The following is a 25275-nucleotide window of genomic DNA, read 5'->3' on the forward strand; positions in this document are numbered from 1 at the left end:
AGCATTGAAGGAAATTTAGAAAAAGTTTGGCCCTTTAGCTTGTCTTAGATATTTCATGAATAATCACAAGGTTGGTTTTTTTTTTTTTTTCATAATGACCAAGCAAAAGGAAACATAATGGAGAAAGCATATACTTTATAAAGTGTATTTTAGATCAAATGCTAATTTTTGTTGTATCAATCATTTCTTTTCAGTCTTAGGTAACTATATCAGTATTTGTTTTTATAACTGGCACATATTTTTGTTTACTTTGAAGACTTTTACATTATCTCTCATAACTTTGTAAGGGATATGAATGATAACCATTTTCCACCTCTCACCAAAGAATATAGATTGGGTCAGACCTATGCACTCACAATTCTGGTAGTTTCTCTCTAACACTAGTACCAAGAGATGATTTATGGGTAAGCATAATGATTATTCTTCATATTTCAATTTCACAATTGGAAGTGCCTTTTGAATATCATTTCTTTTATCGCTCTTGATATTTCTATATTTTGATATATCTACCATCTATTATTTTCTTAACTTTGCTTGAAACTGTTTAATTTTACAATCTTGTTGTTGTCATCCAGTTATTTCAATCTTGTCCAATTCTTTGTGATTCCAATTGGAATTTTTCATGGTAATGATGCTAGAGTAGTTTGCCATTTCTTTTCACAGCTCATTTTACAGATGAAGAACTGAGATAAATAGCTTTAAGTGACTAGCTTAGGATCGAACAGCTCATAACTATTTGAGGTCCGATTTGAACTCAGGAAAATGTTTTTCTGACTCCAGGCCCAGTGCTCTATTTACTTTACAATCTAGTTGTTTCCTTTATTACCTTCAACCTTCTTTAATAAAATGTGAAATTTTTGAGGGTAAAATGATCTTATTTTTGTTTTTGTCTGCTCAGTGCTTAGAGCATCTTGCATGTAGTAAATCCTTAATTAATGTATGTTAACATGTTCTGTTTGGTGACTTGCCCTTGGGGTAGAATTTGAGGGCCATAACTATGCCTGCTATATGCTATATACCAGTCCCTTCTAGAATACCTTGCACAAAGAAGGTGTTCAATAAATACTTAAATGAATAAAGGAACAATGTCTCTAATTCTGTGGGCCTTTTCTATCCATGGCTGAGAATTAGCCTGCAGATCAGAAGTATGGAGGATAGAAGCATGGTTACCAGTTCCCTCCTCTTATCTACCACTGAATCTCAGAGTGACAGCAGCTATCCTGGGAATTCTGCCAATATCACTGGTCCTCCCCATCATGTTTCCTATAATCTTCTTCTAGAGATAGAAGGTGTGACTCCCAAGATGATAGATTTAGTCAGAATGTATCTTAGATATCATCTAGTCTAGGTATCTTTATTTTATTTTTATTTCTTAAAAATGTGTTTCATTGATTCTTTTTGTCTTTACCTCACAGCTATTTTATCATGCTCCTCTAGAATGTACCTAGCCTTATGACAAAGCAAAAATAATTAGACAAAATATCTAATATCAAAATTATGCCCGACAATAGATACATTATTCTTCAATCTTTTTAGCATGAGGAATGGGGTATGTTTCATTGTCTCTTTTCTAGTAAGTTCATTGGTGTTTCCATTCCTCAATATCCTACTTCCTTTTTTGTGAATCTTTTTCTTGGCAAATAAAAGCCCTTCCTCCCTTTTCCAAAGTTCTCACAATTTGAATCCTGTGACTTTGAAAACATTCCTTATTTGTGAGAGGAAGAGAGCAGTACTTCTATTCCACTTCCTTGTGTATGTGTATGTGTATGTGTGTGTGTGTATATGTGTGTGTGTGTGTGTGTGTGTGTGTGTGTGTGTGTGTGAGAGAGAGAGAGAGAGAGAGAGAGAGAGAGAGAGAGAGAGAGAGAGAGAGAGAGAGAGAGAGAGTTGGAGTTAAGTGACATGGCCAGAGTCACACAGCTAGGAAGTGTTAAATGTCTGAGGCTGGATTTGAGCTCAGATTCTCCTAACTCCAGGGCTGATGCTTTATTTAGCTGCCCCCATTCTATTTCATCAACCTTTTATGGCAATCCTACATGGGCCACATGGCCCTGCAAGAGTTAAACTATTCTAGCAATATGTAGCAAAAGGGAATCCCAGTTACACAGAGGGACTTGTAGGTAGTGATTGATGTGTAAGTAACTTCCCCATTTGCTTATAAATGCAGAAGTAAGAGCACACAAAAAGCCCCTTTATTTCATGACAACTGGGTCATGGTTATGTAATCCTGTGGCTGGAAAGACCAAAGAGTAAGACATGGTTACCTGAGTTGGTCTATTAACTCTGCATGTGTAAATGCTCTTGTGATGATAGCAAAGCCTACATGGTGATAGAAATAGCCATTCTGCTGTAATAAGATGAAATATGAGCTTTTTGTTTTATAATCTTAATCACCAAGTAAACAGACTCTTTTAGACTAAGATCTGTCTGTTTGCTCACTTGCACTAAAGTACTGACTGCTCCATTTAGTGACCTCTTGGCATGTCCCTTTACAGGTTGTTTTCTGGATTAAAGTCATTTCCATACAGAATTTATGCATAGGATATTCATTCATAAAGAGACAAATCCTTGTAGTGGTTAAATGACTATCTCTACTAGCATATACATCAGACCCTTTGGGGGATCTATTTGGCCGCTGGGATAAATGTCTACTTCAGTGCCCTAGTTGGTAATGGCCTGGTCTATTGGAATTCCCCCATGTCCCAAAGAACTCTTGCTTTCTTTTTCATATTTATTTTCATTTTCTTACTTACCTTCAGTGAACATAGTTTGTGTGGTAGCTCTGTATAGATGTCCTGTCACCAGATTTATAAAGTGTAAATTGCTTTCTGTCCTTGATCTCTCCTATTGGTTTGTGTAAATGAAGTAATCTTTTAAGATGGTGCTATATTTTCTCTCTTAACAAGGCTTACAAATCCTCTTAGTTTAAATCACAGAAGAAGTAATTTCTTACATGTTTTATATATGGTATATAAAAAGTTCTGCTTCTCTGAGAAATTCCAAGTTTTCATCTCATGCATCTTCACAATGTTCCTATAGGATGAGCATAGCTCATATTCTTTAAGCTTTACAAGAGTAATAGATAAACACTTTGGATCCTGTCAGTATATTGACATTCTCATCTTAGTTTTATTTACCTGGCTTATACCTTGAGGTTTATTACTTTTGGAGAGATGGCAGATGGATAGCTACTTTCACTATTTCAGGCTAAAAGGAAAGAGGTGACTTAGAATTCAGGAATTAAGTTAAGGACGTGGTAATGTGATTCCCTCCCTTGTCTCTCAAAATGGAAGGTTTAGCCTGAAGAAAAAAAGATTTGGGAGTGGAATAGGGATATGACAGCATCTTCAAGTAGCTGAAAGTTTGCAATATGGAAGAATTAGACATCCTTTTTTCCATGAATCCATGTTCCATGAATTAGAGCTAAAATCTGTGGAAGGGAGATTTTGGTTTAACATGTGGTAGAATGTTCTAATTATCAAAGGTATCATCAATAGTAAAATGAGCACTGAAGACAGAAGCTAGAACTGGATAATGACTTGAACTGTTGCACAACAGATTATTGCATTGGACTGCTGCTGCTAGCTAAATTTAAATAACTTTAATGTTTGCAATGTACTTTACACATATTATCTCATTTGATTATCACCACAAACCCATGAGGCTAGAGCTATTATTATCTCCACTTGCAGATAAGAAAATTAAGACTGAAAGCAATTAAGTATCTTGTCCAGGGTCACACAATTAAGTGTCTGAGCTAGGATTTGAACTTAGACCTTTCAGACTTCAAGCCTAATGCTCTTTTCACTAACTCTGCTAGCTCCCTTGCTGGATTATCTTTCAGAGCACCTAACTAGATAACCTCTAAGATTCTCCTCTTTCTTTGAATTAAAGGTATGAACTAGTTTGTTTGGGCATCAAAGCAAATACAGTGTAGTACTTACCCTGTTCTCCTACAGCTTAGAGGAAAGACAGGCTGAAGAACACAAATAACCGTGAAAAAGTGAAAAGTGATGGCACAAGATTTATAGAATTAGCTCTAAAAGTGAGGAGGAGGAGAGGAGGAAAGACCGTGATCCTTTTTCCCTTTGGCTGACTGAGGGACAGAGGTAGTTAGGCAGTTTGCATCCCTCTCAGACACACCTTATGGCAAAAGAACATAGACACTCTCAAAGGTGCGTCTGAAATGCCTATGGGGAAGTGGAAAGATGGTTACCTAAGAATGAAACCATATGAAGCCACCTTTGGGAGAAACCAGCAGAGAGTTCTGAGTAATAACATGGCAGGTTTTTCACAATTAAAAAGTCCTGAGAAAACAATACCCTTGTATGGTATCTTCTGGGAATGACGGACAAGGAAACTGATTTTCCTGAGTTATTGGCTTACTTGCTATTTGAAAACTGAAGGATTGTAGGTTGGGTAGGTGAGCTTTCTGGTTTATTGGTGTTAATTTGCTTTAATTAATTTTTTTGGCAAGACAATTGGGAATATGTGATTTGCCCAGTGTCACACAGCTAGCAAATATCAAGTTTATGAAGCCTGCTCTGAACTCAGGTCCTCTTGACTCCAGGGCTAGTGCTCTATGGACTGTGCCATACAGTTGCCCCAAATTAATTTCTCATGTATAGAACTGTGCCTTTAGAATAACTTTAAGAAAAACTTAATGGGGAAAGGAAGAAAGGGGAAGAACTTCCCTAAATTGATGACAGGTTTTCCAATTCCAAGTCCAGTGTTTTATTTACTATGTTGCTTTGCTTGGCGTCATCATTATGAACACCAATTTTTATGCCCTATTGTAGTGATCTTCAGGTAGCTAGAATGTACAATAGAGAAGGTATTGCACTTGGGAGTCAAGGACAGTTACTGAACACTTATTAGTTGTGTAACTGGTGTGATGTTACTTATTCCCTCTCAGTCTCAGCTCATCTACCTCAAAGGTTTGTGGTGAGAATCAAATTATATAAGGTACAAAAAGTATTTTGAAAATCTTAAAGTGCCACAAATGATGGTTTTGGGAAATAAAATAAAACTTCACTAAAAGTGAAAAGTGAAAAGACAACAACCACAAAGGGATGGAAACAAAGTATGAGTTGAACCAGATCTCTGAAAGCCAGGGTCACAATGAACTTTCTAGCTGGTTATGTAGACAGAGTTTCCAATGGCGTTGGGGGGGGGGGGCAGCACATAGGTCAGGTAAGGTCAAGTGCTTGATTGACAGGAGACAAGTTGTTCTTTCCTGCTAAATAGGATTGAGGGCTGGTTACACAATGCCTCAACAACATCACACAAGACATAGAGATTGTTGTCCTTCCTCCTTGTTCCTCCTGCCAAAAATAAGTACTTTAATGAATAAATAATAACTCATAACATGAAGTGAATCAATTATAAAGGAAGGAGAGTTCAGGCCTTCCACCTGTCAATTCAAGACCTTTTAATCAACTTGATTATGCTTCCTTTTAGTTTCCCCCCAAAGCTGATGGATACAATATCATTAGTCCCATTAGAATTTGACTGGAAAGGCAGACAGGGCAAGAAAAAAACCAATCTGCTTTGGTTGATCAAGTTAACAAGCATTTGTTTACATAAAGCAGAAGGTTTTATTTTTGTATATTTGGGTAGATGATCCTGATGCACTTAAGTAGCCTTGGAAAGTCTCCATAGCTGCTGCTGACACACAACTAAAGATTAAAGAAGAGGAAGGACTAAATTATACTCCAGTACTGTCCAACTTAGGCCTCCAACCCCATGAGAGTGACTTTTGTTTCAACTTTAAAGATTCTATTATATGGACTCTTTTATAGAGAGGTGGCCCAGATACATTTATTCCTTTTCTATTGCTTACATCAAAATAAATCCACATAAATCATCAGCATTTTTATTCATCACCAACAAACTCTAGATGCAAAAGATACAAAGAGGAATTCCACTTAAAATAACTGTCAATAGTATAAAATATTTGGGAATCTATCTGCTAAGGGAAAGTCAGGAACACAAATATAAAACACTTTTCACACAAATAAAGTCAGATCTAATTAATTGGAAAAATATCAAGTGCTCATGGGTAGGCCAAGCGAATATAATACAAATGACAATACTACCTAAATGAATCTATTTATTTAGTGCCATACCAATCAAACTCCCAAGAAACTATTTTGCAGATCTAGAAAAAATAATTACTGAAGTCCGTCTAGAAGAACAAAAGATCAAGAATTTCAAGGGAGTTAATGAAAAAAAAATACTAATGAAGGTGGCCTACCTGTATTAGATCTAAACCTATATTATAAAGCAATGGTCATCAAAACCATTTGGTACTGGCTAAGAAATAAAGTAGTCAATCAGTGGAATAGGTTAGGATCACAGAACAAAATAGGCAATAACTATAGCAATCTAGTGTTTGACAAATTCAAAGACCTCAGCTTTTGGTATAAGAACTACTATTTGACAAGAACTGCTGGGAAAATTGGAAACTAGTATGGAAGAAATTAGGGCTCGACTCACACCTAATACCACATACCAAGATAAGATCTAAATGGGCTCACAATTTAGACATGAAGAATGATATCATAAGCAAATTAAAAGAACATAAAATAGTTTACCTCTCAGATCTGTGGAGATTTGTGTCTAAAGAAGAACAGGAACTCATAATTGAACACCAGATAAATAATTTTGATTATATAAATTTTTAAAAGTTTTTATACAAACAAAACTAATGTAGACAAGATCAGAAGGGAAGCAATAAATTGGGAAATCATTTTTATATTTAAGCATTCTGATAAAGGCCTCATTTCTACAATATATAGAGAATTGACTCAAATTTATAAGAATCCAAGCCATTCTCCAATCAATAAATAATCAAAAGATATGAACAGATAATTTTCAGATGAAGAAATTAAAACTGAAGTTGCTTTAAATCACTTTTAATCAGAGAAATGCAAATTAACACTTTCACATTAGCTAAAATGACAGGAAAAGACAAGGATGAATGTTGGAGGGGATGTGGGAAAACTGGACCCTAATACATTGTTAGTGGAGTTGTGAACAAATCCAGCCATTCTGGAGAGCAATTTGGAACTATGTTAAAAAAGTTATCAAACTGTGCATACCCTTTGATTCAGTAATGCTTTTATTGGATCTATATCCCAAAGAGATCTTAAAGGAAGGAAAAGGACCCACATGTGCAAAATATTTGTTGCAGCCCTTTTTGGAGTGGCAAGAAACTGGACACAGAGTGGATGCCCATCAGTTGGAGAATGGCTGAATAAGTTAGGTACATGAATGTTATGGAATATTATTTTTCTATAAGAAATGATCAGGAGAATGATTTTAGAGAGGCCTGGGGAATCTTACATGAACTGATGCTGAGTGAAATGAGCAGAATCAGGAGATCATTGTATACGGCAACATCAATATTACATCATGATCAATTCTGATGAACATGATTCTTTCCAACAATGAGATGATTGATGTCAGTTCGAGTGATCTTGTGATGAAGAGAGCCATCTACACCCAGAGAGAGGATTGTGGGAACTGAATGTAGATCATGACAAAACATTCTCACTCTTTTTGTTGTTGTTTGCTTGCATTTTGTTTTCTTACACATTTCTTTTCTTTTCTTTTTTTTTTTGATCCGATTTCTCTTGTACAGTGAGAGAATTGTATAAATATGTTTATACATATTGGATTTAACATATATTTTAACCTGTTTAACATATATTAAATTGCTTGCCATCTAGGAGAGGGGATGAGAAGAAAAAGGAGAAAATCTGAAACACAAGGCTATGCAAGGGTCAATGTTGTCAAATTATCTGTGCATATGTCTTGAAATTGAAAAGCTTAATAAAAAAGGAGTTTCCCCATTTGAAATGTTATTCTAAGGAAATCTCAAATCTTATTGTCTTATTTGTTTATCAGATCAATTTGAACAAACTGTCCAGTGTCTCTCACTAATAGATTAAATTCTACATCCTCACTGTATTTCTCACTCTTTCAGACCAACTTTAAGGATTGAATAAATGCATTTATATTTCTTTGCACTCTACATAGGAAAACTTACAGTGGAAACATTGTCTGCTTTATAAATACAGAAACACCTTCAAGCAATGTTATCACTTAAATGTTATTGAATACAAATATGATAAGAGGCAAGAGGTCAGAATGTCAGTTTGAGTGAGGTTTGGTTTTGAATATGTTAAATATTCTTTGTTTTTTATTATATGTTCTTGAAAATTTATTCCAATCAACTTAATCACTTTATTTAAGCTGAGCTATAAATTATTCATAAGAAAGTTGTTATCTATAACATAATGAGGAAACTACAAGATAATATTTAAGAATAATGATGCCTTGTAAATAAAATCAAATTGAGGCTTTGAGGGTTATCTATTCTATTTATGCTAGATTTTTTTTTGGAAAAAAAAAAAACAATTTGTGGTTTTCATTAACAAAGAAAATCTCTCTTCAATTCTTTCCCTCTGTTCTCACTTCTTTCCTTCCCTCTTCTTGTTATATATTCCAGATTCAACTTAGCCACACCTCCTTTCTAAAGATTTTTCTGATTAATTAAACTTTATATTCACTCCTCTGAATTCTTCTTGTTCTCATCATATGTCATTTTTCTATTTATCTCTATCTATAAATATAACATCTATCTATGTATCTGTTTGTCTGTCTGTCTATCTATCTATCTATCCATCTATACACATACACACACACATAGGTCAGAATCTATGATTTCATCAATGTAGGAAAGTGTTGAGGAAATTAGATTGGAGAATGATGTTTGGACAATATTGGAGATTATAATCTTAGTTAGTTTTATAGAACATTGAGAATTAAATGAGTAGATCAGTTGTTTCAAATTGAAGGTTGGCTCTCTATACACTATACTTGTATAGAAAAAATGTTGGTACTTTTAATGTTAATGTTGCATATGTCTTCCCGACAAGATTATAAACTCCTTGCAGGAGGAATCATGTTTTAAATTTCTTTTGTATTTTCCCATAATATGCTTTACACAGTAAGTACTTTAATAAAAAATAGAAATGAGAAATATCTTTTACAATAAAAAATATATGAAGGAAAGTAGGAAGTTTAACAGAGAATGGACGACTTAGGAGAGATATTAAGTCTCAAGTCTGAGGAAAATGTTTAGCTTTTATAAGAAGTTTTTCTTGATCCCTCTTAAGCTTGTCTTCTCTATGAGGTTACCTTCAATTTATCTTGTATATTTTGTTTGTATGTAGTTGTTTATATGCTGTGTCTCTCATTAAGCTATGAAATTCCGGACTCTTTTTTGCCTTTCTTCTATCCCTTCTATTCAGCTTGGCGCCTGGCATATAGTAAGTACTTAATAAGTACTTTTTGACTTGATCTGTCATAGTAGCTAAATTCATATATTGAGATGTTGTCACTTGGGAGAACGATTTGATTTGTTCTGTTTGGCTCCCGAGGGCAGCATTAGAAGCAATAGTTAGAGATTGAAAGTGGGTTAATTCAGGTTTTGTGTAAGGAAAAGTTTCTTGACAATTAGAACTATCCAAAAGTGGAATAAGTTGCCTCAGGAGGTAGTGGGTGTCTCTTTTGAAAGTTGGTGTTAAAATAAGACAATATGGCCATTTAGCAGAAGTATTATAGAGTAGAGTATAGAGTAACTAAATAAGGTAAATGGGGTTTTGCTGTAGATTGGGTAATTTAGAGAGTGCTAACAATGTCATCTCCTGAATGTATACTTTCCATTGCCTATCCTGTACATGCTGTGATGTCCTTATCTTGGATTACACTTCCCTAACCCTTCCCGCCCCCCTCCTAAGTGAACATAGCATCCACTCACTGCCCCTTGGTGATCGTGGGCCTGTTGCTAATTCCAGCTCCATTGGAGAAGTTTTATTCAGCTACTGTTTGGATTAGAAATCCAGAAAGATTTCTTTATAGTAAAAATCCAGTTATTTCTGTGAGTGACTTATCAAAGGATATTTTTCTATATGTTACGCATGAACATCAAGTTAGGAGTCTTCCTACTTATTTAGGAGTATTCAAGGATAGCGGTGTCTGGGGTATTCAGGGAAGGTCAGCACCTTTGGTGTGAGGATTTGCTGAGAATCCCTTTCAGAGCTGCTCGTCTACCTTTGGGGTCCATTTTTCACCCAGCTCTCACTTGTGAGTGGAAGAAGCTGTAGCATGCTGAGCATCTATATTCCTAAATTATTTCAGTAGACAGCCAGGTTGAGACTAAACAACAGATCTTAAAGCTGTTCATGAATTAGGTGGATATCTACTCAAGCAGTGAAGTCTTCCCCAGTGGTATGGTGGGATGAGAACAATTTGTTACAGTGGGCATGAAGGCAACTGAAAGCAGGCTCTGTGAGCACTTAGAGCCCAGTCAGACATAGAAGATACCAAGATCTCCAGGGCATTCTGGATCATTGTCTATAGCCTTGACTTTTGTTTTATCACTGGACTTCAATGTGGGAAGAGAGGGAAGCTTGATTTTGCAAATGATTCTGCCTCACTTCAATCTGATTCACACACAAGTCAGGACATCACCTCATGATGTCATTGGTCCTCTTTGAAAACAAAGGATGAAGAACAACAGTTTAAATTTAGAATAAACAATGTTCACAAAATTGACTCCTTTGAGCTGTGATAATCTGACTAGATAAATGAGTTCTTTGGGGGTAATGGTCTTGAAGCTAGTATCATGGCTTAGAAGTAATTAGAAGTAAGTGATATTTGATCAACAGTGAGTCACTCTCTCCAATTTTTCAATAAGCGTTATGAAATATCTATATATGGTTGTGTAACTAGGGCCATCAAAATGCAAGTCTCTCATTATGAACCAAGTGATATTCAAAATAGTGATGTGCCCAGGAATGGAGTTTAAGCCTGTCTTTGCATGTTGTTTTTAGGATAATAAATTCAGATTTCTTGGCTCATATATGAAGGAGATCTTTCATATTTGCAAGATTGTATTTTCTATTAATTTCTTCTGTGTGGTGATTGTGATAGTAGTAAGATACCATACAACTGGCATGAAATCTCTTCCTATAACATCTTTGCCCCAGATGCTTACTTAAAGGAAAATCGTAAGAGCATGGAGGCCAATTCTTGATTGGTTAGTTTTAAAAGTCACATAGGGATGCTAACATCTGTTTCTAACCTGGTAGAATGGTAACAGGCTGACCAAAGAGAAGGGTTTTCCATATAGATTCCTTATGTCAAACTTAGCTAAGAGTAGAATCAACACCTCACTGTTGTGGGATGCTTTGGAAATAGATTGAATGAAGGCTTTGGTGACTTAGAAGCTTCTGTGCTTCTAGACCCAATTCAATTGGCCAACTTTTATTAAGTATATATTACATGCAAAATACTGTGTTCTAGGAAGTAGACATATAAAAATAAAACCAAAATATGATCAAGGTTATCATCTAATGAGGTATAAGAAACACATAAAAAATTTCTAGCCCCTATCCTTATCCTATAATTTTTAAATTCTTTTGATGCACTTATGCAATTTAAATTCTCTTTGATGCACTTATGCATTTTAAAAATTATATTATTCTGTTCATGAGTCATATGCCTTTACTAGGCTGTAAATTCAATGAGGTCAAGTACTATGCTTCATCTATGTTTTTCTTTTCTTAATCTCAATACTTGGCAAAGTGCTCTGTATACAATAGGTACTTCATGAGTGTTTGTTGAATAAAATTGAATTATATGATATAAGGTAGAAAAAATAAGCCTAAAGGAGAAGCATAGACAAAGTAAAATGATAACTTTGAAGAGGACAAGAGATGAATAATTTTCATTTAGAGGGCATCAGATGAAGCTTTATAGGAGTGAATTCTGAATAGGAGATTGAAGAAAGAGAAAGTTTAACTTTTTTTGTTTTGAATTTAATAATCATCAAGCCCACGCAGTTTGATATACAGAGAACAAAAAGAAAGACTGCATAAGAAACGATGTATTGTCAGTGTTTATTTTAAAGTATATACTAAGTTCAAGAAGGTAATAGTAAAATGATCTTGTTTTTCTTTTCTGAATTTTAAAGTGTTTAATTGATGCTTTTTTCCTTTATAATTTTCTTTCCATTTCAAAAAACTATCAATATTCATTTGTTATTGAGAGGCACTGATATGAAGTACATATTATGTTGATCTCATATTTAGAAAGATCTGGGTTCAAATCTCACTTCTGATGGACATTGCAGGACCCTGGGCAAGTCATTTAGCTTTTCACTGTGTTAGGTAACTCCTTATAAGTATAAATTTCAGAAAAGGTACTTGTCTGTACTGGAACAGGGAATTTCCTCCTCTGGGAGTTCCATAAATCAATGAAACCATAGCTGTCTTTATCTTCTGAATATCTACTAACTTAGTCCTTTCATCACCAAGAAGCCTCTTACCTTATAATAATTAAATACAATTAAACAAAGTTAATCCGTACATTGGCCATGTATGAAAATATGTCTTGCTTTTCACTTATAGTTTATTGCTTAAGAGAAGAATTTCAACAGACAGTTGTGGAAGAAGCATATTTTTGGCTTTAGAGATAGTCTGGGCCAATACATGGTGTCAGATGATAATAAAGAAATGGTTAAATGAGCATTTGTATTAAGGATAGTAATATGAAATAAGTTTGGAGTCAGATTGTAGAAGGTCTTGACTGCTAGGCACTGATTTATTATTTGTCTAATCATTTCTTCATTAATTGGTCTGGTACAAGATGTTTATCTCCCTCCATTTTGCATTCACCCTTTTCACACACATTTTTGTTGAGAGTGGGGGGTGTGTGATAGGATTTTGGTCAATTGTAAACTTTTCTAATTGTAATGATTTTTTTTCTAGTTCAAAGACTATGCTTTGTATTTATCTAAACTAAGAGAGTTTCCTCACTGGGAGTTCCTTATGCTCATTAAATCATAGAGTCAGTCCCTATGCCATCTTTAGCTATGATATTTATTTCATGCCAAAGGATCCTGGGGGCATGAAGGTTATATAAGAGGTACAAAGGGATTTTGGAGGTTATCTAATATATCTTTCTCCTTCCCCTCTCATTTTACAAATGAAGAAAATGAAACTAAAAGAAGCAAATTTGCTTGCCCAAGACCATGAAGGTAATGAATAGTTTTAAAATAATAGGTAAGTTAGATAGAAATGAATGAAAATTTAAACCTGGTTTACCCAAGATAATTGTCTCAACCTTAGGTAGATTATGGCTTGCCAGAATTTGCTTAAAAACATTTTGATACCTAACCTCCCTGGTCTTGGTTTTCTCTTCTGTAAAATTGAATGAGATGCCCTCTTATGTCTCCTATATCTGTACAACTATGAGCCTCTTATCCTAGAAACTGATTGCTTTTGAGAGTTGTATGATGATTTTGATTTTCCAGGAAAAGAGATTCAAGATTTTGTCATGGGATACTTTTCGGTGTCAAGGTTGATGAGATTTAGATAAATAAAATTACCTGTAATATAGAAAGATATATATAATACAGAATTAGAGAAAATAATACTGTGATTTCTATCATTAAATCCAACTCATTATTGATGCAAGAAGTTTATCAGATCACAGATTTAGAAGGAAAGTTACTCTAGCAGTGATTTGGGCCAAACTTTTTATTTTACAGGTAAGGAATCTGAGATCCAGAGAGGGTAAGTACCAAAATCACAAAGGGATTAAGTGTAAAACTAGGGATTTGAATGCAGGTTTTGTGATTCCAAATATAACTATTGTTCCAGGCTGTTTCTTCTGTTCTGGAGCTCCTACTATCAAGTGTTGTCTTAGCTATGACTCCAAGAAATTATAGCATAAGCAGTGGCTATTTCTTGGTAAAGCAGTTCAGCAGACAGATTAAAGCAGATTGAAGGTAGTTTTAAATCCTTGGAGAATTAGGAGGATGTCTGTCCCAAGCATATGAAGACTTTTGACAAAACGGTGATTATTAGCAATTTGTTCCAGTGGTCACGAAAGCAGCTGAAAGCAGGTACTGTGGAGCACTTAGAGGTTGGTTAGACGTTGAAGATATCATGATCATCCACTGCATTCCAGGCTACTGATTTTGTCCTGCCTCTGGACTTGGATAAATTAGAAAGAACTTGAGGCTGACAATTTGTGCCATCCTAACTTAAGTCCAGTCCATGGGTAAGTCAAAACATCACTCACTGCTTCAAAAATGAAGGATGTCCAATAATAACTATCAAGTGCTAGTTATATATTTTTTGAAAAAGGGATTGAATTGAGAAGCTTCCTAGAAGTTATTTGTCAATAGAATCATCACATTTTGGAGCTTGGAGTCACTTTAGAGATGATATAATCCAACCTCTTTATTTTATAGAGGAAATAGATTGAGAGAAATTAGCCCTCATGGTACAGTGTGAAATTGTACTTTGTTCAGAATTAGAATCCCAGAATTTGACTTCCAACTCTTACAGTTATTAGTTCTGTGACTGGGCAAATTGGCTCATTTTACTGAAACTCAATTTCCTCATCTGTGAAATGAAGATGCTAATTCTTGTATTCCCCATCTCACAGTAGAACTATGAAGAAAGCACTTTGTATAGGGTTAAAGAACTATAGAAATGTGAGGAATTATAATTGACTGCTCAAGGTCATAAGGCTAGTAAGTGAGAGCCAGAATAGAAATGCAGGTCACTAAGTACTTTTTTATCAGTTTTTACCAGTTCTCCTCAGTAACAATGTATTCTCTCCTGCCCAATGTGCTTTGGAAGGCACATGTCAAATTGTATTACTTGATCTCCATCATGCAATAATGAAATGCTTTATTGAAATGTTTCCATTTCTCTTTCCACTATTGTGTAGCAGACGTTTTTGTTTTTTGTTTTTGTTTTTCCTAGCTACTTATGTTACCCATATTGAACATGTATACTTTGGACTAGGGGAGATTTATTTTTACAGTTAAAAACAATATATCAGTTTGCTATGGAGTCAGATGGAGCCAAAGAAGTGTCTTGCTGATATGCCATAAGTCAGTTATAGAAAGAGTCAGATTGTCCCATTTTTTTCCTAGGAGACTCAGGCCAGAGGACTGACAAGATCGTCGTTTTTCTCAAAATGGCTACAGCCATTTTAATGCCAAAATAAAGGCATTTAAAGAAAATCACTTTGCCATTCTCTGATGTTTTTGCTTTTAAGAGTGTGGGAATTGATCGTTGAAACCCTAACACAAAATTAAGAAAAAGCCTATTGCAGGGGGCCTTAAAAAAGAAGAACACATGTCTATCCTCTGACTCATGAGGCAATTAACATGAACTCTGGTGAATACATCAGTTGTATCTTAGAGTGAGGCTACAGCTGCCATGAGCTGGAGGAAGAAATGGCTGGAAGAAAAAAAAATAATAAAATAAGACTTTTTTTTTTTTAAAGCATAGCTATATTTCCAAAAGGTGGAAATAGAAAATCCCCCCCTTTTTCTCACCCATAATTCTATTGGGGCTCCCTTGTCCCACCCTCCTTTCCTTGAAAATGAAAGATTGAGGCATTAGCAACAGGCTTTTTTTGTGGGGAGGTGGGATTATAGAGACAGGCGAGAAGAGGGTTGTGTGCACGCACAAGCTTTTCATATGATAATCAACCGATTCCATGACAACCATTGAAAAAAGAAGGGCTGAAAACAAAAGCTGCTGCTGGAGAGGGGCTCAGGGCTGCATTCACTGTGTCTGTAAGAAGTACTGCAGAGCCTTGCTCCTCTGAAAGGTATCTGATGGCAGATTGTCAAAGGGTTTTGTTTTAGGAGGGCAGTTAGGATATTAATCATGCAGAGGCTCATGAGTCCAAGTTTCACCCTCTATGTAGCTGTGCCTTCTTAAAGGCTTTGGTTGAAGGATCTGAAACCCAGAGGTTACCCTACTCTAGCCATGGCTGCTTCTATGAGGGAATGGAAGTGGAAATCTGCCTAAGGGATCATCTGAGATAAGAAATCCCTGGGGACTGACAGTACAATTTAGCTGTGGGCAACAAAAGAGACAGATGGGAGGATTTTTATATTTAGTGCTGAGAAGTGGAAACTAGAATGGAGGATCTGCAGAAACTGGTGGTACTCATTGATCCCTTTTCAAAATGGCATTTGAATGCGGTATCATACTCTTTCCCCATCTTCCTCACTCCCTTCTGTATCAGAGAGATGATAAATCAGTTCATGGCAGTGTCAGGCAGAGTCATGCCAGTTATGACCCAGGCAAGAACCTGGGCATTCATTCCTAGAAGCTACACAAGGAATAGAAATCATTATAAATGCATTATATTTAGCTGCTACCTATCACTGAACCACAAAAGACACCCAAGATCTAGATCAGGGATTCTTTCCCTTGGGTCTGTGACCTTGGGTAGGAAAGCAATTGCACTTTTTCCCATCTTCTTCACTTATGGATTCAAAACAAGACAAAAGATTGTGAGGAGTCCATAGGCTCCACCAGTCTTCCAAAGAGGGGTTCATGACACAAGAGAACTCCTATCCTGTATGTTCTAGTTTTTCCAAGAAAAGCCCAAGTGATAAGAGTTTTGTAAAACTCAATCATCTAATTGCTAACATCAATGGGTATGAGTCAAAGATAAGAATTGTCTCACTTTGTATTTTAATCTCTTGCTTACTATAATACCTAGCACATAGTAGATGAATAATAAATACTTGCTTGTTTGATTAGGACTACCAGGAAACATTTCATGGTGTTTGCAATCAATCAACAAATAATTATTTAATTTCTATTGTAAAGTAAGCACTATAGTAGGCACTGGCTATACAAGTCTTTAGGAATTATAAAATGGATTGAATAATGTTGACAGTATGACCTTTGTGTCAAGTCTTGTTATTCTCTCATGCATATTACACAGATTTTGGGTGAATTATATTGAATTACTCATTCTTTTTCTTTCTTTCTTTTTTCTTTTTCCAATTTAGGGATTGCCAGAAAGTCTGCTGTGGCCTCCCTGCAATAGATACAGTGTTTTCTCTGTTTTCATCACAAGAGTTTTCATCACAGTGGAATGCTTATGGAGTTACATATTTCAAGGACATCAACACCAAAATGCAACTTAATTGGGAGTCCAGTCATGATGATGAATGGCAATGTCAAAGTGATTAGCAAAAGAATTTGCTATTTGTTCCTGCGGCCTTGCCCTGAGCATACATTTCAGTGGATGTAGAAAACATAATCTCTGATTTTCCTTCTCCACTATGTGGACTTGTCTGACACTCCTCAAGTCTTTAGTAGAATAATGGGACTAAAAAGAGGAATGGTAGAAGTCCTGAAGAATTAGAATCAGAGAAACGAAAATAAGGTTACCAAGTCTAATCATAGAAATCATTGGCTATTGAAAATGGAAATGACTTTAAGGGATGGGAAATCCAAGACCTAGAGAAATCTCAATTCAACATTAATTCAGCTCTTACTGTATTCAGAGCTCTGTGCTAGGAGTGGGATTGACATAAAATGAAATAAGACCTAATCACTGTCCTCATATAATAGTGATAATGACTGAACTGCTTTTCCTGGATGAGGAAATTTCCTCTTTTAATACAAATTGGCATCTTCTCTTTAATTTTTAATCTTTGAAGGTTGCCCGCACTTCTTAACTTTTTTCCACTTGTGATCTCTTTTTGCTCAAGAAATGTTTGTCATCCCAGGTATGGAGGTATACAAATGAAATATTTACTGAATGTAGAATACAGACAGATAGGGGAAGACAACATATATTAGGTTAAGGAAAGCAATAGTGGGGGAAAAGAGGAATAGTAAAGATATGTCATTTCTCAAATGATTATCTTGGAGAGGGAGTCACTAATGTTTCAGGGTACTGATAAAACAAATAAGAATGGAGAGAGATCTACACAATTGAGTATGGTTAACACTGACTACTGAAAGATTCTCATTTTCAATGATATAGTAAAGAGAAATGAACATGTTCCCTTAAAAAAAGAGAAGAGAGGAAGGGGATTTCTTCTTTTTCAATACACAGCATTGTAGACAGTTGTTACTACTATAGCTGTTACCACTGAATGGTTGTCATATAAGCAAGAGGATATAGCTATCAATCAGACCAGAGCACATGATTTCTTAATATACTCATTTAAGTAAAAAGGAATATCTAGAAGGTGGTAAAAGATTTTGTTTACTTCACAAAGGATTTATTCCAGCCTTGCTTCCCTCCCTCCCCAATCAACCATTTGCTTCTTGAATAGTTTGAAATTTTTTTTAACCTTTCCAGGAAAGAAGATACCTGTCACTTCTAGAAATTTGAACAATTTAGGAAGTTGCCTGATTTGGTTCAAAGAAAAAATCTAAATCTGTTTCTGTGTTGAAGAATAGAAATGAATGAAAATGTATTTATTAAACACTTACTATGTGTAAAGCACTGTATTAAAGCTTTGAAACTACACAAAAAAGTCATGATAACCACTGCCTTCAAGGTAAGTGTTCCAATGGGGAAAGATGTGTTTTGATTCCATACAATTTGAAAGCTTTTGCATGAGTAAAATAAGTACAGACAGAAGAAGAAAAGAAGTACTAGAATAAAATCTGTATCAAACATCTCTTATTTGTCTTATATCGAAAGTCTATAGGGAAATGACACAGATTTATAAGATTATGAACCATTCCCCAAGAGTAAAGTGGTTATAGAAGATTTCAGGTGCAAGTCAAATGGAAAGTTCCTGTGATTCTAAGGATTCATTGGTGATGCAAATGGTAATGTACCATTATAAATAACATCTCCACCAATAAAATCATATCCCTTTCTCAAGTTGAACCATTTTGTCAGTTCCAAGGACTCTGTTAGCAGAAACTTTCTTTTCTGGATCTTCAATCATTGTAGTTAAAGTATCCTTAGGAATAGTTTCTAGATTATATCTCCACAGAGCTTGCTTCTTGTGATGAAGGTTGAAAAACCTGAGTTAGAAGAACTGATGATCTGGGAGGAACTGCAACTCCTAGAGATCTTGGATTTATGTTCCCATTAGTAGCAGTTTTTCAACAGTTGGTTTGTGTAGTGGTAAGAGAAGTGAAATCTTTATTACAGGGACTTTCCCCTTTAGTGATGGCTGTAGGTCCAGAACAGAAGTAGGAAAAGGGGTCCAAAAGGTACTGCTCTTCCTGATACTATTCAGTTCAAAGTCCTGGGCTATCTTCTTTGAGATCTGTAAGGAAGTGGTAGTCAAGGGTCATGGTTTGATTTACCTGATACAAGCTGCAATATGTCTCTCCCTCAGGTAAGCTATCTTGCCTTCTCTGGAGACAATTTCAACAGTAGGTTTAAAAAAACTATACTATCATTTTCTTTCAATACTTTGTATTTTTCTAAATATATGCAAAGATAGTTTTCAACATTTACTCTAGCAAAAACTTGTGTTCCAATTTTTCCCTTTCTCTCCTCTCTCCAAGAAAGCAAGCAATATGATATAGATTAAACATGTACAATTCTTCTAAACATATTTCCATATTCATCATGCTGCTCAAGACAAATCAGATCAAAAGGGAAAACACCACAAGAAAAAAAACAACAAGAAGAAAACAAACAACAACAAGCAAGATGAAAATACTATGATTTGATCCAAGTTCATTCTTCATGGTTCTCTTTATGGATGTGGATAGCTCTTTCCATTACAAGTCTATTAGAATTATCATTTTTTAAAATTAGATTTTATTGATATATTCTTTTTCTCATATCAAGCATCCTTTCCCCTGCATTTTATAGTCATCTTTTCTATATAACAAAAATAGTATTATTTTCAGAAAAGAAAAAAAAATCAGCACAACTAATCAATATATTGAAAAAGTCTGAAAACATGTGCAATGTGAAATGCCTATGGATCTTCCACAGGGAGTCCTCTCATATTTATCTATACAAGTCCTTCTTGTGTTCAAAATTGTGTCACATTTACTTTTTTTTGGTGTACAATTGTACTTTCCATTTTCAGTGCTGTAGTTATTGTGTGTGTATTATTTTCTTGACACTGTTTATTTTTCTGCATCAGTTCATGTATATATTTCCATGTATTTGTGTCATACACTATATCTTACTGCAGATTAATAAAATGCCACTGTTAAGCCATTTTCTGATTGATGGACATATATTTTATTTCCAATTTTTTCTCCTATCATAAAAATGAATGTGCTGCTGTAAGAAGTTTAGTGTACAATTTTTTTTTTCTTCTTTTCTATGGCTCCCTTGGGAGTCTTTATATCTTATATATAGGTATAAAGACTCAATAATGGAGTCTCTGGTTTAAAGGGTATAGTCATTTTAGTCAATGCATTTGCATAATTCTAGATTAGTTTCTAAATGTACTATAACTCTCAATTATTGTAGTTCATATTTTTGTTGTGCTGTTGTGTGTTTTTTTTTTTTGAGGGGGTAACAATATGGGATAAAAGGTTATTTTTTTGGACATGACTGAAGAGTCAAAACAGAACATATCTTCATGATATTATTGTCTCTGAAATAAAATAAAATTCCTCACCCCAGCTTTTAAAGTATTTCATAATTTGTTTAACTTAAGCAAAACTATTCTTATAATTGGGGCTATTCAAAAGAAGAATGGAATACCTCTTATGATGGCATATTTTTTGGTCAATGAAAGTGTTTAAGCAAAAGCTAGATAACCACTTGTTGGAGATGATGTTGAGGGATTCATAGTATATGTAGATAACTTCTTAGATACTAATTAAAGGGATCCATGACTATGTGATCAAAGTTAGTGCCTATAATGTATAGAGTATGATTACATCATACCCTAGGTCAGAGGTTCTCAAACTATGGCCCAAAGGCCAGGTGTGAGGGGAGGGGGGCGCTGAGGACATTTATGGGGCCCACAGGGTTATGGCAAATGGGCTGAGGGGCAGAGACAGAGTGCGAGTTTTTGTTTTTACTATAGTCTGGCCCTCCAAAGTCTGAGGGACAGTGAACAAGTCTATTTAAAAAGTTTGAGGACCACTGTCCTCGGTAAAAAGTACTAGGATTGAATTGAATTATTATGATATTTTATTATGATATTATCATAATATTATTATCAAATAAATAAATTTATTTGATTATAAATAGTTATAAAATTTTAGTCCTTTTTAAAAAAAGAGCTAAATTTACTCTTAGTTATTCCTGTTCAGATTTAGGTTGGACTAGATGACCTTTGAAGTTACTTCCAATATTGAGATTCTGTGATTCTAAGATTCATATATAAGGGATGAGGATAAAAAGAAAGTAGACAATCTGATAATATATTAAATTTGAGGCATAGAATCTGGTATAAAAAGCCTTGTACGCAAGAAATATTACCACTAAATCTGAAAATATTTTCCTGTCTCTCCTCTCTCCTCTCTTTAAGCTATCCTTCATATCACAAGATTAATCTTTCTTATAAATAATTGTGTCATTTGTTGTGATCAAAATCCTTCACTGGACCCATTTTCTGTTCTCAATAAATGAGGTTCAAATGCTTTCAAAGCCACTTGAAATCTGGTAACATCCAATTTAACAGTTTTTCCTTCTCATGTTCTTATTTGAATGTATTGCTTTATCTAACCAGTTGAACTACTTGCCATTTCCATACATACAATATATTTTTCAGCCCAATATAAATTCTACATTATCTTACCCCATGGCATTGCTAATCCTGTTTTCTATGTCCAAAATGACTTCACTTCTTTTTTGTTCCAATTTGAATTTCTAACTATTCCTCAAATTAAACTCAAATATTGCTTCTTCTTATCCCCTCTAGTAATTAAAGACCTTTTCCCTCCTTGAACATCATATAAAATTCTATTTGCGCCTTTTAATGCACCCCCTCTGAATAATTTTACACTCTGGTTTTTGTGTATTACACCCCCCTATTAGCCTGTAAACTCCAGGAGCATAATGAAAATGTCTTCTTTAAATTCGGAATCTCCCCAAGCACCTTGTGCCTTGGTGAGTATAAAGAGGATGGTTTTCAGCATGTGAAGCTAATTTTCTAAGGAACATTTATGGAAAAATTAAAATTGTACAAGATAAAAAGGACTGAATTTTGTACTTGTGGAGGATGCATCCATATAGACAATTCATGAGTTACCTGAAATATCAGAAGTAGCAATATTCATTTATGCATGAAAATGTCCATATTTCTATACTTATATCAATCATTGGGGAAGTCTAAATAGGTAAGAATACTATGACTTCTTTATTTATCTTTTTTTTTTTTTTGCATTAGAGACTTGTATTGATAATTTCCTATGCTAGTCTGCATGGTACAATAAACCTAAAATTGGTTTGAGTTCATTCTCCAGTCTCATTTTGTCTTAGAGAGGGTATGCTTAAATTGTCAGAAATAATTAGTAGGCATTTTATTCCAAGACTTCAAACTAAGTATTGAATCTGAAATAAGAAGTTTCCAAGTGTCTCTTGAAGTTTTAGATTAGAGAAAGTTGCTCTGAGATTAAGCTGAATGTAAAAAAACAAAAACAAAAACAAAAACAAAACAAAACAAAAAAACCCCAAAGAACAAAAGCAACACATTTATCCAGGACCTATTAGCTCACCAAAAATATTTATCATTACATTAGTTTTTTTGGTAATCTATCTTATGCTTTCAATCTGGTGGGGTGCAATAATATACTGGAAAAGTATATATTCAGACATACTTCAAATTTTTAGTTATTCATATTGTAATGGAATACTATTGTACTATAAGAATGACAAAAAGTATGGTTTCAAAAAAACCCAGAAAGACTTACATGAATGATACTATATAAAGTGAACAGAACAAGGAGAACATTGCATGCAATAATGGTAATATTACCAACTGTGAATGACTTAGCTATTCTTAGTAATAAATGATCCAAGAAAATTCTGAAGGATTTGTGATGAAAAATGTTATCCATGTCCAGAGAAAGAACTGATGGAATCTTGAATGCACATTGAAGCATATTTTTTAAAAATTTATTTTTTTGTTTGTTTTTTGTCTCTTATAATATGACTAATATAGAAATATGTTTTGTTTAGCTGCCCATGTATAACCTATATCAAATTACTTGCCTTCTGAATGATGGGGAAGGGGAGAGATAATTTTCAACTCAAAATTTTAAAAAAGGCATAAAAAGTTTCTACATTTAATTGGGGAAAAATAATATGTTAAATACATTTATAAAAGGATGTGTTTAAAAAAATTACTTGACCTGTATAGTAAATGTCAGAGGTAGAATTCATACCCTGGTCTTGCCTGACTTTTTAACATGAATACATGTATAATCTATATACATATATACATGAATGCATGTATAATCTATATCAAATTACTTGTTTTCTCAATGATAGGGAGGGTGGGGGAAGAGAGCATTTTCAACTCAAAATTTTAAAAAATATAAAACGTTTCTATATCTAGCTGGGGGAAAATAAAATATTGATTACATTTATAAAAGAGTGGGGTTTAAAAAAATAACTTGACCTGTATAACAAATGTCAGCAGTGGAATTCATATCCTGGTTTTATTCGACTCTCCTGGTCCAATATTCCTTTTCTTTTTTAGGTTATTTTTTCAGTAATCATGGGAACTAAGTTCTTTCACTAACCATCTGTCACTTTTTAAAAAAACAACATTAAAAAATAAATGTCTCGTTTTTACATCATCTTCATTTCCAAATATATCCTTCCACTCTTCTCTACCTAGAAAGCATTCCTTTTTAACAAATATTATTTTAAAGATAAAAATAAAAAAGGAGTTCTAGATTTGCAAAAGATATTTTGATTTTGTTGCCTCAGTGTTCTCATCTGGGCAAAGAAAATATGACCCCTTTCACTTCATATCTCAGAGAATATTAAAAATAATTACCTGTCAGAGGTTCTTCTATGCTCTTGCCCTCACTAAAGAAATATGTCTTCTTTTGCTAGAATCTTCTGGAAGAAAATATAAGCAAAGCATTCTGCAATATCTAGTTTTTATCCCTCCCTTTCACCTTTCATGTGACATTTTTTTTAGCTTTTTCCTCTCTTCTCTTTTCCTGAGTTCCAATTTGCATATGCTCTGAAGAGTGCAACTAGTTGACAGAAGGGGAGAAATGTCAGAGTATTCAGTTTTCCTAATGCATTTTTAGCTTTTACTATTTTTCATTAGCTTCTGTATAGCTTAGACTAACATCATACCATCCTCATCATTGTCTTTTAAGACACTTCTTCTCTTCACAGTTGTAGTTTTTATTATTATCCTCTTGGTTTCTTTTCCTCTTTTTTCCAGACATCTTGCCCCATTGTTCTGCTGCTTAAGCTGTGATTTCTTCTGAAACACCTCATTCCTGAAACATCCCCATCTCCTAATTGCTTAGGGCCAAAGATGCCTGGGTTCATAATTTGCTTTACTTCTACACTCTTGGAACTATTGGCCCTTTCCATCTGACTTGCAAATGAATTTTCCTAAATATTTTGTTTTTGGAACTATTGGCCCTTTCCATCTGACTTGCAAATGAATTTTCCTAAATATTTTGTTTACCTCAATTAGACTGGAACACCTTAATAATAAAAACTATTTTATTTTTTTCTATTTCTATCTACCTTCTTAATGTAGCTTTGTTCATTTCACGGAGTAAGTGCCCAATAAATGATTTTTCATTCATTTATACATACACGCATATATATATATATATATATGTCACTCACATATAGAGTTTGCACACTTTATTTGATGAGAATATTACAGTTTGTATTGCATATACTTATGTGCATATTCTCCTTCCCAATAGATTACAAGCTCTTTGAAGGTAGAAATTGACTGTCTTTAGCCTCTTTTTGTATCTCCAGAATTTAACATAGTGCCTGCCATGTAGTAGGTGCTTATGTTTATTAAATGAATGAATTGAAGTACCAAATCAAATTCTTTCTTTTCCTTCCTTCCTTCCTTCCTTCCTTCCTTCCTTCCTTCCTTCCTTCCTTCCTTCCTTCCTTCCTTCCTTCCTTCCTTCCTTCCTTGTGCTTATGTTTATTAAATGAATGAATTGAAGTACCAAATCAAATTCTTTCTTTTCCTTCCTTCCTTCCTTCCTTCCTTCCTTCCTTCCTTCCTTCCTTCCTTCCTTCCTTCCTTCCTTCCTTCCTTCCTTCCTTCCTTCCTTCCTTCCTTCCTTCCTTCCTTCCTTCCTTCCTTCCTTCCTTTCTTTCTTTCTTTCTTTCTTTCTTTCTTTCTTTCTTTCTTTCTTTCTTTCTTTCTTTCTTTCTTTCTTTCTTTCTTTCTTTCTTTCTTTCTTTCTTTCTTTCTTTCTTTCTTTCTTTCTTTCTTTCTTTCTTTCTTTCTTTCTTTCTTTCTTT

General features: G+C 34.4%; 1 long non-coding RNA gene across 1 annotated transcript; it reads left to right on the forward strand.

Annotated features, from left to right (window-relative positions):
* Window positions 1–13802: 13802 nt before the first annotated feature.
* On the forward strand, window positions 13803–20061 carry LOC141541212 (uncharacterized). Its single transcript, XR_012481689.1, has 2 exons — window positions 13803–13981; window positions 16913–20061. It is a non-coding gene; the product is annotated as an uncharacterized LOC141541212 (long non-coding RNA).
* The last annotated feature ends 5214 nt before the right edge of the window (window positions 20062–25275 follow it).

The sequence above is a fragment of the Sminthopsis crassicaudata genome, chromosome 4 (assembly GCF_048593235.1).
Source record: "Sminthopsis crassicaudata isolate SCR6 chromosome 4, ASM4859323v1, whole genome shotgun sequence".
NCBI classification, from domain to species: Eukaryota; Metazoa; Chordata; class Mammalia; order Dasyuromorphia; family Dasyuridae; genus Sminthopsis; species Sminthopsis crassicaudata.